The following is a 17,444-nucleotide window of genomic DNA, read 5'->3' on the forward strand; positions in this document are numbered from 1 at the left end:
CCAACTGTTCCTCGTGCTGGAAAGATGTGGAGCAACTAAAATTTTCATGCATTACCAGTAGGAATGCAAAATGGTACACTGCGGTCACCCCTTGGGCTGAAGTGTGGTTTGCTGGCCTGGCGGGGGAGCAGCCGCGGCAGGCCAAGCCGCTGCCCCCATAATAGGGTGGCTGGTCGGACTCACCGCCACCCCTGAAGGGAGCTCGGCATGGGTGCAGAGTGCCCTCGGGTCTCCCCTTCTCGGCAGCCATGCTTCCGCGGCCGCCCCTCCTCCCGGATGGCGCCACACGATGCCTTGTGGGGCGGCACCCTTCTTCTTCTTTCTCCCTGCGCAGGTGCAGGGCGGAAAATTCCAGTCTGCCCTTTTCCCCTCCCCCGACAGCAGCAACAGCCAGGCGTGGGCGGAAAAATCCAGTCTGCCCTTTTCCCTTCCCCCGACAGCAGCAATAGCCAGGCATGGGCGGGAAACTCAAGTCTGCCCTCCACCCCAGCAACAGCAGTCACCAATCCCTAAACCCTGCCACTTCCCGCAGCAACAGCGACAGCCAATCCCTAACCACCACCCCTCCCCCGTCCAGTACCGCCCACTGACCTTTCGCCAGCAACCAATCAGAACAGGGCGTGGCTTCGACCAATCAGCCTTCCCCAGCCCCTATAAAACTGTTGCCTCTCCCTCAATAAAGTGGACTTGCGTGTTTACCTTGTCTCTGCGGTAGTTCTTCTGCCATGTGCCCTCCAGTCCTGAGAGCCCCCGACAAGGGCCTGGCCTCCCTTGTCCCCAGTTCGTCGCCTGCTTCTCCAGGCGACCCCTTCGTCGCCGGCTTCGCTGGGCGACCCCGTCAGCCGAACCGCGCAACCCCTTGTGAGACCGACCCCTCGTCCCAAGTGGGACCGACCCCTCGTCCAGAGCTGGACCGACCCCTCGTCCGCAGCCAGACCCCACCTCTACCGACCGAGCAAGCCGCCGCAGTACACAGCCAGGGTGGAAAACAATTTGGGAGTTCCTTACGAAGTTGTTCCACTCCAAGCTATTTACCAGATAAATAAAAGCTTATAAAACTATGTCTATAGTTTATTTATCATTCTTCAGCCAACTATTGGGTAAATTAATTCTAGTAATCTATACAATGAATCCTACCCAGTAATACAGCAGCTGAATTATGGATATGTTGGAGAAAATACGGCGCTTACTGGAACACAGAGACCGATTGACTATAGACAAAGAAAGATTTATTGAGAAGCTCTCCCAACAAAGGGGAGCTGAAGTCTCTCTTCAGACCCACACCATGCTGGTGGGGGGGCTGAAGTCTGTTCTTCAGACCCCCTCCCTTGGGAGAGCTTCTCAATAAATCTTTCTTTGTCTATAGTCAATCGGTCTCCGTGTCCCAGTAAGCGCCGTATTTTCTCCAACAGGATACCTGTAGCAGTATGGCTGTATCTCAAATTCATTATTCTAAGAGAAAGGAGTCAAATTTTAAAATTACCCATATTACGATTCAATTTATATGACATTCTGGAAAAGGAAACTATTGCAACAGAAATTATATCAGTGGCTTTCAATGTCTAGGGTGGGAGAAGAGTATATCTATAAAGCAGCATGGGGGAATATATTGATTTTGGAGATATCTCTCTAATGCATGTGTTTGATAAAACAGAACCTAAACTAAAAACTGAGTTTAACACTACTTAAATTATACCTTAAAAGAAAATGTAAACATGCACATACAAGGAATTTGCACTTCACATCTTCACATCTATGAAAATTAGATAAAACTTGAAAAATGCTGAGAACACTACCTCTTGGTGAAGATGTGAAACAATCTTACTCTACCTAGAATAATGGTGGAAATGCAAACTAGTATATCACCTGGAAATGGCTTGCAAATTTCTTTTTTAATTAAGCAAATACAATATGATAAGCAATTTAACACCTGGATATTTCTCAAGGAAAATGAAAGCACAGAATTTAAAAAGTGACTTGCACATACATACTAATAGCAGCATATTAATTATGTCCAATATCTGAACTCAACCCTAATTTCCATCACCTAAAGAATAAATAAGCATATTGTGATATATTCATACAAAACAATATTTCTCAGCAATAATAAAAATGCACTTCTGAGGCGCACAACAAAATGGAATCTGAAAAATTTCATGGTAATTGAAGAAGTAAAAATATCACAAAAGAACATATATTGCACAATTCCATGTTTAAGAAGTTTTAGACCAAACAAAAATGAATCTGAAAGTTAGTTGTGAGGACTGATGCTGAGACCAGCTCAGCAATAGGTCTGCCGGAAGGAAAGGTGACACAGAATTGAAGAAATAAAAGGACAGAAAGAAAGACACAAGAGAGGAAACAAAAGATGGGACCAGGGGGCTTCACTGCTTCTGAAACTGAGAGCCTCAAGCCTAGTTTTGCTGTAGAATTTGAGAGAGGTTCAGTTATTTGTGCATAGAGAGGCCAGGACTCAGGAATGATTTTAAGAAGGAAAAATGGTTTATTGATAGCCTGCCTGACTCCGGAGCTTCCTGGTTGCAAACCCAAGCCCTGAACAAGCCTTTAGAGTTTCTTTTATACAGAGAGGAAAGGTTAAATGGTTCTTTTGTTTCAGTTCTCAATAGGCTTGAATTAGCATATATATCTTCCACATCTTAGGTAAGCTTTTAGCATGGACTTCATACATTCTAGATAAGCTTTTAGCTTATCTTGGTTTGCATTTCCCCTGAATATTCAAAGTCTATAGAGTTTGCACTGATAAACTGTTTTCTGGGACTGGAGTTGTTGCCATGGTCACCAAGGGCAGGACTGCAGCCTCTTATCGTCCCACACCCACAAGTCAGAGACAGCTTAGGTTATCTCTGAAGAGACAAAGAGCCTCCCACCCACAGCCCACATCAGTTTCCCCATCCTATTTATTTGAAAACTTAACAAGCAGCTGTGGGCTACAGGAAGCAACCTGCAACATCTACAATAAGGTAATTTACAATAACAGGAAGCAACTTAGAACATCTTGTACAATAACAGGAAGCAACAAATAGGTAAGCCAATTTCCCACAACAGACTGACTCCAAAAGGGGAAGAGGAGATTCTGGAATGTTGGAAGTAGTCTATATCATGCACTTGGTGGAAAATGGATAAGTAGGTCCTTAAGTGTCATCAAGCTGTATACATAAGATTTCTAAATTTTATTACAGAAATTTCACCCCAAAGTTTTAAAAGTAGAAAATATAAAAGTTCAATATTTTGAACCATCTATTGTTCAAAAGATCCACTGAGAAAAGCATACAAAATTAGAGTTTTTGTTTTTTTTTTAAACACATCTCTGAACTTTAATAAAACTCACATATGATGGGAACTCCATTCCCTTACAGGTCACCATTAAACAGCATAAAACTGAGCTAGTTGGAGCAGTACTTTTATGGAGGAAGGAATTCTGAGGTCTACATAAAAGAAATTCTGACTTTTATTAATAAATTTACTTCCTACAACTTGGAGGAAGCTGGATGGATCTGAGTAAAACACATATAGGGATTCCAAAAAGAAACTGCAGCTGTTCATCTCTTCCATCTAAGCTTTGCAACCTTAAGAGTCACAAAATATTACACTGAGGTTCTGTTTTATCAGTACTAATGGCCAAGCATGAGTATGTATGGTTTATTTAATAACTGTGTTACATTTTGAGGACACTTTATGGCTATAAAATAAATAGTAGCTAAAGGGTCATAAAGTGTCTCCCAGGGCTGACACGTGTCACCTAAGAATGTGCCGTAAACTTACTTAGGAGATTTTATTAGTTAGGCCTACTTTAACATAGATATACCTAATTTTTAAAAAATTGTTTGCTTTTAGCTGATGTTTATAAGAATAATTCATAATTTTTTCAGTGAAATAAATAATTGATAATTGATCAAGACTAAAGATAGGTAGAAAGAGGGGAGAGACCTCAAATTTGAGTTATACCTGGATAGAGATCCTTTCCCTAATTGAGCTGCACATCCTCCTAGTTGTACAGTGCCCACAGTACTAATATGTTTCTGCTGTTATTTTAGTAAGACCACTGTTTAAATGAACTTATTAAAGTTTTAGATGATGACTAAGCCTTCTCTTTAATGTAGATTGAGGCCAAGGGGAAATGTGATCCCTGGGCACTCTCACCCAAAGCCCCAAATATGACAAGGATGATGACGATGGCACCCACGGCTAAGGGACAATCTGGGGGCAGTCACTGGGGCTTGGCACTCCTCAATCTACAATGGGGAAAAAAGCCTTGTGAGACCAAAGTGGGTCTGGAGGGCCCTGTTTACTTTCTGCTATGTTGCCACCCTCTACAGATTTTATGGATGTGTCTCTGCTGTGAAAGTTGCCCCCAGGCTATGCCTGCCAAAACTGTTGTTAAGACCTCTTGAGCACCCCAGTAAGGATGGGCATCCTGGGATGGGATCCCAGGAGGAGGACAGTAGGATGATGGGGTACACCCCTGGAGACACCCCAGGATTGCGGAGCCACTGCCAGCTGGGGGTCTCCAGCCCCTGCTGGGCCAGAGAGGATGCTCGCCTCAAGGGTCTGGCCACAAAGAGGACGTTAACCCAAAAACCAAGGCAAAAATGACAGTTACAAAGATTATCTACAGCTGTCCACCCACAAGGGCGTTAAACGAATACTCCCCAACAGATCCCTGGGCTAACACGGAAGCCAAGTCCAAGAAATCACCAAAGTGCACACTGCCCCGGACCACCGTCTTTCCGCGCACGCCCACAAAACTCCTGGACTCCTGAAGGGGTGCCCCGCACCTCAGAGGCTTACCCGGCGCTTCTAGCTGAACCCGAGCCACATGCCCAAGACCCACGGGCTCAGCTTGAGGTGCCGGTGCTAAATCCTGGGGCGCTGGAAGGATGACCTGGGGGCGCCGCGTCCCCAGCTACAGCACAGGCGCCGCCGCTGCCTCCCGGGGTGAGGGAAAGAAGCAGCCGCCGCGGCCAGGCCAGCCCCGAGGAGGAGGGCGTGCCCCAGACACCACGGGATAGGAAATAAAGTCAATCCCCGACGCGCACAGTAATTCTAGGCCAGCTCAAAGACAGCACGCAAAGGAGGAATAAGGCCCTGCAGGCTGTACCATGTGACTGGATTAAAAAGCCTCTGCTACTCACCGTCAAAGGCTGCAACAGTGGGCAGCTGTCTCCAGAAACGCAGGGATCGATTCACTGCTTACAGGCCCCGTCAAAATCATCCAAAAACGCAGCCGGGTGGGGCCCCAGGTCCACTGAGAGCAGCTATAATCCGCCCCCACACGTGTTTCGATGGCTGTTCAAGGCCTGGCACACGGCCTGTCCCTTCATAAAGTTACTTACCGCAGAGCCGCTCGTGGCTAGCGCAGCACTGAGGGAGGGCCCGGGCAGCTTCCGCCCCGAGGCACGCTCCAGCGGGTCTACACCGACGCAGTCCCTACGTGCAGGGCATCACCGGGGTGTACAAACGAGCGACTCAGGCACCCGTGCCTTACACTCATTTGAGGAGTGCTCTCCCCACAAGACAAACTCACTCTTCTGGCCCTGTTGCCAACAGTCCTACAAAGAAATCAGTGCCTTGCAGGCACTCATCAAACTAAAAAATAGAAAAGACAGCCATCTGCTAGCTGTTGGTGGAACAGCTAACCCTTTCTTCTGCAAACAACTTGGCTAAAAGTTTCACCCTGAACCCCATTCCCTGGGGAGCCCAGTGAGCCACCCACAGAAGGATCAGGGCAACCTATATTGGCAGCTGTGCCAAGGGGGGCTTCCTAATTGTCTCATCTCTGAGAAGCCCCCAACGTTGCTGAGACTCTCCTTGATGCTGACATGACACGTCAGTGCACCCACCAGGACAAACAAGCTCCAGACCTCCAACAAGGGTGGGGCCCTGCTTGCCTGAGGGGTACAACAGTCCTCCCTAGGGACCCCACAGGATACAATTCCCTATTTACCAAGTATTGTTATTTGGGGGACCCCAAAACCCAAAAATTCATGGCCTCATTAGACATCAGACGCAGATTACTCCATATGAGCAGTGCAATGCCCTGACCCCACAGAGCCAATTGATGACCTGGGAGTGAGGGGAGTGATTCTGAGACACCTAGACCAAGCCCAAGTCCTATGAGCTGACAATCAAGGGTGCCCTCTAAGGGCCAATAAGGCACCGTAGCCTTTCCATGTATTTAACATTCCTCTATATTGTCTCTAACAGGGCAGTGCAAAAACAAGACCGGGGGAGTGGATGTGGCTCACACTGGTGAGCCCCTGCTTACCACAGGGGAGGTCCTGGGTTCAGTTCCCCATACCTCCTAAAAACAAAAAATCAACAAACGATAAGCAAACAAATGATAAAACCACAGGCGAGCCAATGTGGCTCAGTGGTTGAGTGCCAGATTCCCATATACGAGGTACTGGTTTCAATCCCTTGCTCTCATTCCTCAAAAAATTAATTAATTAATTAAAATTGAAAAAATAAGCCCAGACTTATGTGCATGGTAGAGGCAGGTATTCTAAAACGCAACAACTCACCTTTCAACTCACCAGTCAGGCCTGTACCTCAAGCCAGAGAGAAAAAATAGAGACTGACAGTTAATTACCATAACCTCAACGAGGCCATGTCTCCTCTCAAAGTTCAATGCCTCTTCCAATTACTTACTGTTATTTACCTGGGCAAGATGTTACATTCAGTGCCAAAACATACGCATACACACACACACACACACAAATCAGGCTCAACTCAATATCCTTTTCATAATCTAACAATATGCCTTTATGCAGTTCACAAAGGGCTCCTTCAAGAGCCCCCTACTGGCCTGTGGCAGTTTGATACTATTTATGAATTCCAAAAAAAGATATAGATTGTTTGTAAACTGATCGTTCCTCTGGGTATGATATCCTTTGATTGATTTATATTCAAAGGTTTTGAGTTTACTTAAGCAAATCATTTCAGAGCCTTTGATTCCACCATGTGAGTGGGGCATGGCTCAGGGTTGAGTCCCCACTCCCTTGGGCTATATAAATGGACACTCAGTCAAGGAGACACACAGAAGATATGGAAGAGGAGAGAACTTGATCATTTTGGTCCTACCATGTGACAGAAGGAGAAGGCTCAAACAGCTAAAACCCTAGTGAACCATTCACTTGATAGTTTGCAGCTGAATAAACCAGAACCCTGAGCAGCTGAGAAGGCCTGGAAAGAAACCAGCCCTCCAACCTACAGCTGAGATTGGAAGAAGCTGGGCCCACGGAGCCTTAAGAGGAAGAGGAAGGCTAAACCTTCACAGAGATCAGCATCCTTCTTGCATCAACATGTGGCAACAGACTTTGGTGAGAAAATAATTCTGATCCTTGAGTTGGACTCTTTAGGGTCTTTTAACTATAAGCTTTTACTCCAAATAAATACTCTTTATAAAAACCAACAGATTTCTGGTACTTTGAATCAGCAACCCTTGGCTGATTAATACATGGGCCATGCACTATGCTGACAAAAATCTGACTGCCTACCATTTGTCGTCTAAAGTCTACCTATACAAATGACATTCTCTTGGCCAGTAAACAAAAACACAAAGACAGGCCCTCACATTGAACAGCCACCTCCTGACTCAGCAGAGATGGGCAATCCCTCTCAAAAAACACAGGTGCCTGTCACTTCCATCAAATTTCTGAGCTACATTTAAAGTGAAAGAAAAAAAAAGCCAAAAGACCTCATAGCCATTCCACCTCAAACTCCTCACTCTCAGGGCTCCCAATTCGGCCAAGGAGACCCAACACATTGTCATGTTCAGGGCATTGTTTAATAGATCCCAGGGTGACATTTTCCCTTTGGCTCCATCTACATCAAAGATGAGTCTTAGACCCTGTCTATGGTTGAGACAGGTTTATTTTAAGCAATGCTCTTACAAAGATACCTACAAGAACCTGTTGGTGTCAGGGACACTTTAGAGTGTACAGGACATGCACTTATTGACTAACATGATCTCTGTCCTTCTAACTAATGGTGGGCTAAATATTGATAAACAGAGGGTAGAGACTCCCCAAATTCTGAGAGTTACCTCCAGACAGAGTCCCTCCTGGACAGTTGGTTACACAACCATTACATCAACATGCTCCTGCTGCTACTCTCATTAGAGCACTGCTTAAAAAAAACCTGTTTAAACATCAGATGGTGCCTAAGATTCAGCCTTTATGCAGATGGAGCCATGGTGAAAATGCTGTACTGGGGAGTCTGCCACTCAAATACTCAAACATGATAAAAGCAAATTTCAATGTGAGTAATTTCAATTTAACTCTAAGTTTATGACTAATTTTATGTGTCAAATAACAACAACAAAAACCTGAAATTAATTTAAAACCCAGGTATGCAAAGAAGCAGGACTATCCAGCCCATATTAAGAAAAATAACAATTTGTTGAAAGATACTCAGAAATAACAAATATGCTGAATTTAGTAGACCAGGAAAATAAAGCAGCTATTATCAGTGTATTTCATTTTCAAGGAAGTAGAAGAAAGAAATACCAGCAGGCTGAGTAGTGATATGAAAGAGATAAAAATCCAAATTAGAATTCAAGTGATAATAAATGTCATGTCTGAATTTAAAAATATACTGAATAGGATCAATAACAGATTACACACAGCAGAAAAACGTTATTGTACATCTTGAAGGAGTAGCAAAAGAAGAACAAAGAGAAAAAATACTATGAAATTGAACAGAGCCTTATTGAACTATGTGGCAACCTGAACCCCAAAGATGCCTACAAGTATCTAATACACGGGTATTTGGAATCCCAAAAATGGAGAGAAACAGAAAAAATATTTGAGGAAATGACCACATTTTTTTCAAAATTAGTTAAAATTGAAATAGTAGAGATTCAAGAAACTTTTAAAAAACTCCATGCAGTAAAGAAGCATGAGGATAACTTGTCCCAAGTACATGATGATCAAATTGCTTACAAACAATGATAAAGAGAAGTTTTAAAGTCAGCCGAAGGATAAACAAAAGACACTTGACATCGAGAACAACAGAAGTAAGAATGACAGCAGAATTATTATCAGAACAAGGTAAATCAGAGGTCAGTGGATTAACACCTTTAAATTACTTTAATAAAAAATATCTGAGGAAACGGACTTGGCCCAGTGGTTAGGGCGTCCGTCTACCATATGGGAGGTCCGCAGTTCAAACCCTGGGCCTCCTTGACCCGTGTGGAGCTGGCCATGCGCAGTGCTGATGCGCGTAAGGAGTGCCCTGCCACGCAGGGGTGTCCCCCGCGTAGGGGAGCCCCACGCGCAAGGAGTGCACCTGTAATGAGAGCCGCCCAGCGCGAAAGAAAGAAAGTGCAGCCTGCCCAGGAATGGCGCCGCCCACACTTCCCGTGCCGCTGACGACAACAGAAGCGGACAAAGAAACAAGACGCAGCAAACAGACACCAAGAACAGACAACCCGGGGAGGGGGAGGAAATTAAATAAATAAATCTTAAAAAAAAAAAAATCTGTCACTCTAGCTTTCTTTACCCAGTGAAGATATATCTTTGACTAATTAAGAGTAAATATTTTTAGACATCTACAAATTAAAAATTAGAATCAGTAACCAATAGAGCATATGTAGTATATAATGGTACAGATTAACAGAACTGCTTCTTTTGCATCCAGTATCAACCTGTTAAAAAAATCTGATGTGATAAAATCTGAATCCATGAATGTTTTTGTTACTTGGTAATGATAAACAGCATAAATGAAGGATGCATAGAGACTAGAGTAGATTACTGCCCTCAAGGAGACTTCAAACTTAAGCAAGTATAGCTTTAAAATTATAAATCATGTTTTATTGTTAACAATGTAAATTGTTTGTTTTTACCAGTATTTTACCAGTTGTAAATAAGAATTTTTGCTTATCATCTATTTCCAGGCACAACTATTTTGCAAGTGTAAGCCATTGTTTTTGTAGAGTAATGTTGTATAATATAAGCAAATACATTCCCAGAGCTGCAAATTTCACAGCTGGATTTAAAGAAGTAGTCAAACTATTATGATAAAATTGCATTTAGGGAGAAATAGTTAAATAATAAAATAAAGTTATTTCTTCATTAAATAAAAGGTCACATAGATATTTTCTCCGATTCAGGTCAAGCCTGACCAAGCATTTCAGATTTTCAGATGATATGATCAAGGCCTGGTTTCTCTCAATCCTTTTCTTGGTCCTGCTACCTCAATGTTGCTTCCAATCAAAATAGGTGTCCTCTGTAAGATCACAGGATGGGCACTGATGGGCGAATGGTTGCCAGCTACCCTTACGCAAGGATGAACGTGTGAAAAGCATCATACCCGATGCCTCAGGTTTGGGGGGCTTGATTGCCAAAACCAGAAAGGGCTACTTCACTTACTGAGATCTAAGAAATGCCTGTGTGACTGTCCTTCTAAGTCATTCATTAACTCTGGAAGTCAGTCAAGCTAGACAAAAAGTGAGAAGTCAGTTGGTTAGGACAAATTAGGAAACAAGAATTTCAATTTAATAAAGAGGAAAAATTGAAGATTGTGACCAAATACACATGATATGAAGACAGATGAATTAATTCAAGACAAATAAGATGGAGCCAGTTCGGCCCTGAGAGACAGAGAAATTGGACATGCAGAAAGAAGCTGGGAAGAAAAGATTCTTTCTATGTGCTTAAAAAGATGTATGAGCCCAGCAAGGACTGGAGGAAACCACTGAGTTGAGGAAAATTGATTGACTTATGTCTTATCTATTTTTCCTTTATTGCTCCAGAGTTTCCTTTTGAAATATCCAGCATGAAAAATCTGTTGTATAGTGAGAATAATATTAATAATAATAATAAAGTCTTGGACAGACTAAAAATGTTAACAGTGTATCTTGGGTGTGCAGAAATAATGGTCACAGAATTGGAATCAAACAGAAGTAAATCAAAGGATATGAGAAAATTCAGAGGAAAGAATATGAACTATAGAGCCATCTTATCTCATCTACATATTTTCTCCACAAAATATTTTGTATACATTATTTAAATAATTCTAGATAAAGCTAAAATGTCTATCAAATATTTACTGAAAGTAAACCTGAAAAAACCTCACAAAATTACAGTATTCATCATCTCACAATTTCAAAATTATAAGACTTTATGTATGAATATTTCTCCATCTATGAAGACATTTACTAAAATTGAACTATACAGTAAGTACACCCAACTCACTTAACCTAATTTGCATCAAATTTGAGTAAATAAGCTATTTAACAACTACCTCCCTGTAATTGTCAGGCTAGGTTATTGAAACCTAAACATGTAATGACTTAAACGATACTGAATAAAATATTCTGACAATATTTTGTTTTATTACCTAAGTACATATTACACTGATTTTTTTTTCATTATTTTTTAAACCATTCATGTATGTTTCATGAAATTTTCGATATGCATGTTAACTTAGATGATAAGAAAATTCAGTAGTTTTATTATATGCTGCATTATTATGAATAATTTCAAAATTATCCAAAATTTGAAACAAGTATTATGAGTATTTTATTTTTAACATATATACAAACGAAGTATCATTATAATTCTTAATGAAAATTTGTGCTTGATTCTAGAATATAATTTTTTTCACATTTTCTAAATTAAGCAGTAAATGATTAAGAGTAGTTAATTTAATAACCACATCATTTTAAAACTCACCAAAATAAGACATATTGAAAGCAAAAGTAAGTAACATAATTCAAAATTATTTTAAAAATCATCCAGAAATTTAAACAATTGAGATCATATCTAAATAGTGTACTAGCTCTTTCCCTCTTTGACAAATTTAATGTTAAACAAATTTGTAAACAAATTTCACTTTTTAATTTCAAATATTTCAGAATAACAAAGAAACCATGAATTGGAGAAACGGTGTGCAGTATTAGAGCAGTCACACTGCAATGAGCTTGGATGCCCCTGAAAGTATACTTCACCTGCAAAGGGAGAGATGTCCCTGGTATGGGGAGACTGCATCTGGAAGTCTCTGGAGCAGCGACCATCAGGATCCTGAGCCTGGCTTAGATCATTAAGACTGCAGTACCTAAAGCTGCACACCCTGCTTTTTGGGCCCCTCAGCAACTCCATGTTCCCTGTGCCCCCTCTGTGTGTGCTTCCTGTAACTGGCCCTCAGGTGGTCGACCAGGTCTTTGGTTTCACTGTTGAATGGAGAGCTGAGTGCTGTGTTGTCTCACTGCTCTTGTTTCCAAAGCACGGACTGCTCTGTGATACCAGACCACCTCCACTCTGAACCTCCCAGAAGACTATTTCTGGGCTAAAAAATACCAAAGGAATCAGATGAGAACTCCAACTTTGCCAGGTTAAACCCGATTGGCCTGGCATCATTCCATAAGTAGCAATGTAATAGGTTGCTGAGATTTCTAACTCCAGGTTTTTCCTGAGAGTTAAACCTAGAGTTAATGCTTTTTCAAGTTGTCATTTAATCTACTTGAAACAAAGTTATAATTAATAGATTAAGTTTTAATGCAAAAATATTTTCTGTTCCCTTGATATATGTTAATATGGGGTTAAATGTAAAACAAAATGTTTTCAATTGAATTGTTTATGGAATAGCTATGATATAACAAGAGGATAAGAAAAATGTATAACACAATATTCATGTCTTTTAGCATTTCATCAATTTACAGATCCAAAACTTCCAAACATTCAATAGTTATAAATAAGCTTATATATTGTAAATTATTTTACATCTAATTATCTTTTATATTTTGAATTTGAATAATTTTGATTATATATATTATAAAATATGACTTTATTTTTTAAAAGTAGGTGATTAGATATGCTAGCTCAATATAGGAATATACATTCAAGCTGTAAAATATAAATTCAGGCTGTCTGTTCACTCATATACTACCAGAAAGTGCTGCTGAATATTATACAGGACTCAGACTTTTCTGTTAGGTCTGCAATTCACATGATATTTTCAGTTAAGTACCAAGAATTTAGAGAAATTAATGATATATACCTTACTGTATGTCTTTATTGAAATGTGATATTTAAATATATGTACTTCAGAGCAAAATTCAAACCAAATAGTTTTAAGCTATTTAACCAGGTAATTTAATGGATAAAGCTAAAAGAAGGCCAGTAGTAGAAACTATGTATTCCAGTTCTACATGGGGAATAATTTTAAAAACAGTTATGGTGGTGAGATAAATAAAATATATGTAAATACCTGTTCTCATACTATTGCAAATAATTGCAATTTGATTTAAGTAATGTCCTTAACTGGTGTTATTATATTCTGTGGCTATTTTCATATACCATTGTCATCAAATTTTTCAGAACTCATGATACATCTCATAAATATAGGAATTACAGACATACTTAACTAGGTCCTCTGATACATATATCATTTGCCTATATGTAAATATTTCTTTCATAATCTCATTGAAAGTAGTGGTCAACAGTTTATTTTCTAAGTATCACACAAAAAAAGGAGAGTTTGTGTGGAACTCTACCCTCCACTGTTTTTATTTATCATGAATAATTAATCTTTATTTTCAACAAAATATAAAATAATAGCATAATTTCTAATAGGCTTTTTAAAATTATACATGCTACTATGAAAATTATGGCATGCCTCACCAGGGAGGCTTGTCCTCACATTCTTCAGCCTCATCATCACAGGAAGTGATCAGGTCATTTTTGTTATTCTTTTTTCATTTTTAAGGTAATTTTATTGAGATATATTCATATACCATTCAATCCATCCCAAGTGTACAATCGATGGCTTACAATATAACCACACAGTTGAGCATTCATCACCATAATCAATTTTAGCTCATTTTCATTACTTCAGAAAGAAAAAAAACAAACCCTATTCCTCAGCAGTCACCTTTCAATCCTTCTATCCTTTCCCCACCATACATAACCTCTAATCTAATTCCAGCCTTATAAATATATTTATATTTACGTTTTATATAAATGGAGTCAAGATATCTGTCAAGCAAGTGACCTTTATCTGTCATTACCTTATTATGCAGAACATTTCCAATGTCCCCAAAATGCCCCATGTTACTCTCTCCCTCCCCTCAGAACCTCTGGTGACCACTGTGTTTATATCAATGTTACAAGTTCTTCCATTTCTAAAATAATAATAAGTCTACTTTGGTCCATACTTGCGTTCCCCCCTTGGTTTGTTCATTCCTCAATCTTGAGGATTTGGGGATGGTGACGACCATTCTGTTGCTGATTGAGTTGGGGCTTAGGTCCCATGGGCAGATGTATGGAACTGTCTTGCTTGTAGTTGTAGATACTTTGTTTTTTGGGATGGGCATTGCCCAACATCATCATTTTGTCAGGTGTCCTGGGCAAGTCTGATGAACTGGAAAGTAGGTGTTGGCTGCAGCTCTGCTGAGATTCAGAGCTAAACCCACATATGAACAGACCAAATATTTAAGTGTCTGGGACATATATTAATGGGTATAATGCTGATTATAGTTCAAATAAAAGGGTAGAAGAACCATTAGAAGGAAAATTATAAATGAGTCTGTGTTACATTGGGAAGATAGGTTAATATATACAAAGTAAGGCCCACTGATGGGGTAACAATTTCCTGAGGTTGTCTGCCCTACCTAAAGTGTCCCAAAACTATTTTAAAAGTTAAAATAATACCTTTATTAAACTACTTGTGAGTAAAAATAGAAATACATACTGAAATTACAGATGTAAAAATATAATTCAAATTATAATGTAATACTATATATATATATGTCTTTGTGTGTGAGTGTTTGTTTTTGTTTTTTTTAAAGAAGGTACCAGGGAATGAACCCAGGATTATGTACATGGGAAGCAGGTGTTTAACCACTAAGCTATATCCACTCCCCAGTGAAAGTAGTTTTTCTCATTTGTTTGTTTTTGTTTTTAGGAGGTACCAGAAATCTAACCCACAACCTTGTACATGGGAAGAGGACACTCAAACACTGAGCTACATCCATTCCCTAATACCCTATAGGAAAATTTATGTGGCATATTACAAATTAATCATAGGAAAAATCACTACAATAAGCACTTATGAGCAAAAATGAAATATTTAAATATATTACATAAAGGTCCAGAAAAAAATTTAAAAAGAAAAAAAATAAATAAAACAATGAAAATACATAGAAGAAATACTAAAGATAAAAGCAGATTTATTTTATCCTGCAAATAGAAAAACTGCAGAAAAAATTAAAAATAAGTTAAGAAAATAATAAACCAACTGCTAACCTGATCAAGCAAAATGTGGTCAGGATAAATAAAAATTAATAAAAAAGAAGTAAATATTAAACAATGAACAAAAAATAAATTTATCAGAGAACACTATGGATATGAACTTGTATGCTGAGTTTAAAAATTTCTTAGGGATAAAGGTCAATATATTTTTTACAGAGGTACAAATTGTCATTAGAGAAAAAGAAGATTAAATTGACCCATTTGTGCAGAAGAGAGAGTAAAAGTTTTGAAGGAACTATGCCACAATATATAACCAAGCAGATAATTTCATAGGGGACTTCTAACCAACCTTCAATTTCTAGGTAGTCTCAATGCTCTGTAGATTGTTCCACAGTACTAGACATGGATCAAAATGCTTCCTAATGCTTTTAATAGGGCAAGTAAACATTAAAAGCTAAACTCGATAGCAAAGAGTAAGGGAAAAAACAAAACTACAGGTCACTATCAAATATGAATATCAATGCAAAAATACTAAATATTTTAGAAGCAAGAAAAACACACAAAATAATAAGAAAATAATGTAGCATGATTAAGTGGGATTTATTCCAGTAAAGCAATATTGAGTCAATATTTCCAAGTCCATTAATATCATATTAATAGATCTAAAGAAAAATATTGTTTATCTTCATAGATATTGAAAAGGCTTTTGACTAAATTCAAATGTTTTCTTGATTAAAAAAACAACATTCAAGAAAATAGAATTAATGGGACTGATGGACACTTTCTTAATATGATAAAATAAATACACATTTATGCTAAAGTCAGACTTTTACTTTGTGGAGCAACATTAGAGGTATTTCTCTTAAGATCAGGAACAAGGAAATGTTTCCTCCCAAATCTATTACTATTTATTGTGCTAGAAAACCTAGCCAATGCAATTAGACAAGCATCAATTAGGTATTGCTGATGGGGATGCAAAATGGTGCATCTGCTTTGGAAAACAGTTTGGCAGATCCTCAAAAAGTTAAATAGAGAGTTCACTCCTAGGTATATACACAAAAGAATTGAAACATCTTCACAAATAAACTTGCACAGAAATGCACACAGCAGCATTATTCATGATAGCCAAAAAGTAGAATCAAATGCCCACCAAATGAGGTAAGGATAAACAAAATGTGTTATATCCATAAAAAAGAATAATATTCATGCATTAAAGGGATTGAAGTACTGATAGATGCTACAACTTGGATGAACATGGAAGTCATTCTGCTATGTGAAACAAGGTTGACATGAAAGGCCACCTATTGAATGATTTCATTTATATGAGAAATCTAGAGTAGGCATTAGTGGTTGCCAGTAGTTGGAGGGCAGTGGGAATGAGAAGAGACTGCTGATGGATGCTGGATTTCTTTCGGGTTGATGAGAATATAGTGGTAGTAATTGTACAACTTTATGAATACACTAAAAACCACTGAGTTGTACCATTAAAAGTGTGAATTTCCTGGAGTGTATTTATCTTAATAATAATGTCTCAATATGCTACCCTTCATGTGTAAAAATAAAGGAAATTTTATATCTCTGTTTGTGTGTCCATATATTACAAAAAAATCACGGGAAAAGTAAAACAGAAATTGATAGGATTGGTTAATAGAATAGATGAAAATAATGTGAAAAAACTGGAATTGAGATTGGGTATACTTCTGAGTATTCCTTTCTGTACAGTTCTGGCATCTAAAATCATTTTAAGTTTCATGTTTTCAATAAATGTATGAATAATTAAAATCAATCAGGATATTGGAAAATCAAAATTGAATATCAACAGTAAGAAAACAACTTAACTTTATTACAAATAAACCTGAAAGCAATGGGGGAAAAAGAACTAAGCTAAGTAACTTAGGAAAACCTTATATTTACATATATATATGGTTAAGGGCAAAAAGATTATGCATATACTATACTCTAGATGGTAAATTTATTTTTCACAGAAGTATGAGTTAGCAATTCTAAAGCTAGTTGAAAAAAATTTAGAAAATAAGCAATACAATTGTAAATATCTTAAGCAAGTAAATAGATAAATTGTGCACACTTTGCTAATAATGGAAAGCTAAATTTTTTACAAATAAGAAAGGAAGTGACAGTTACAATATGGTCTTGGTTTGGAATCAAAAGCATCAATGTAAATTCAATGTTTTAATTTAAGTTCACATAAATAGATTTCAAAATTGATATACA

This window comes from Dasypus novemcinctus, chromosome 27, assembly GCF_030445035.2.
Source record: "Dasypus novemcinctus isolate mDasNov1 chromosome 27, mDasNov1.1.hap2, whole genome shotgun sequence".
Lineage (NCBI taxonomy): Eukaryota > Metazoa > Chordata > Mammalia > Cingulata > Dasypodidae > Dasypus > Dasypus novemcinctus.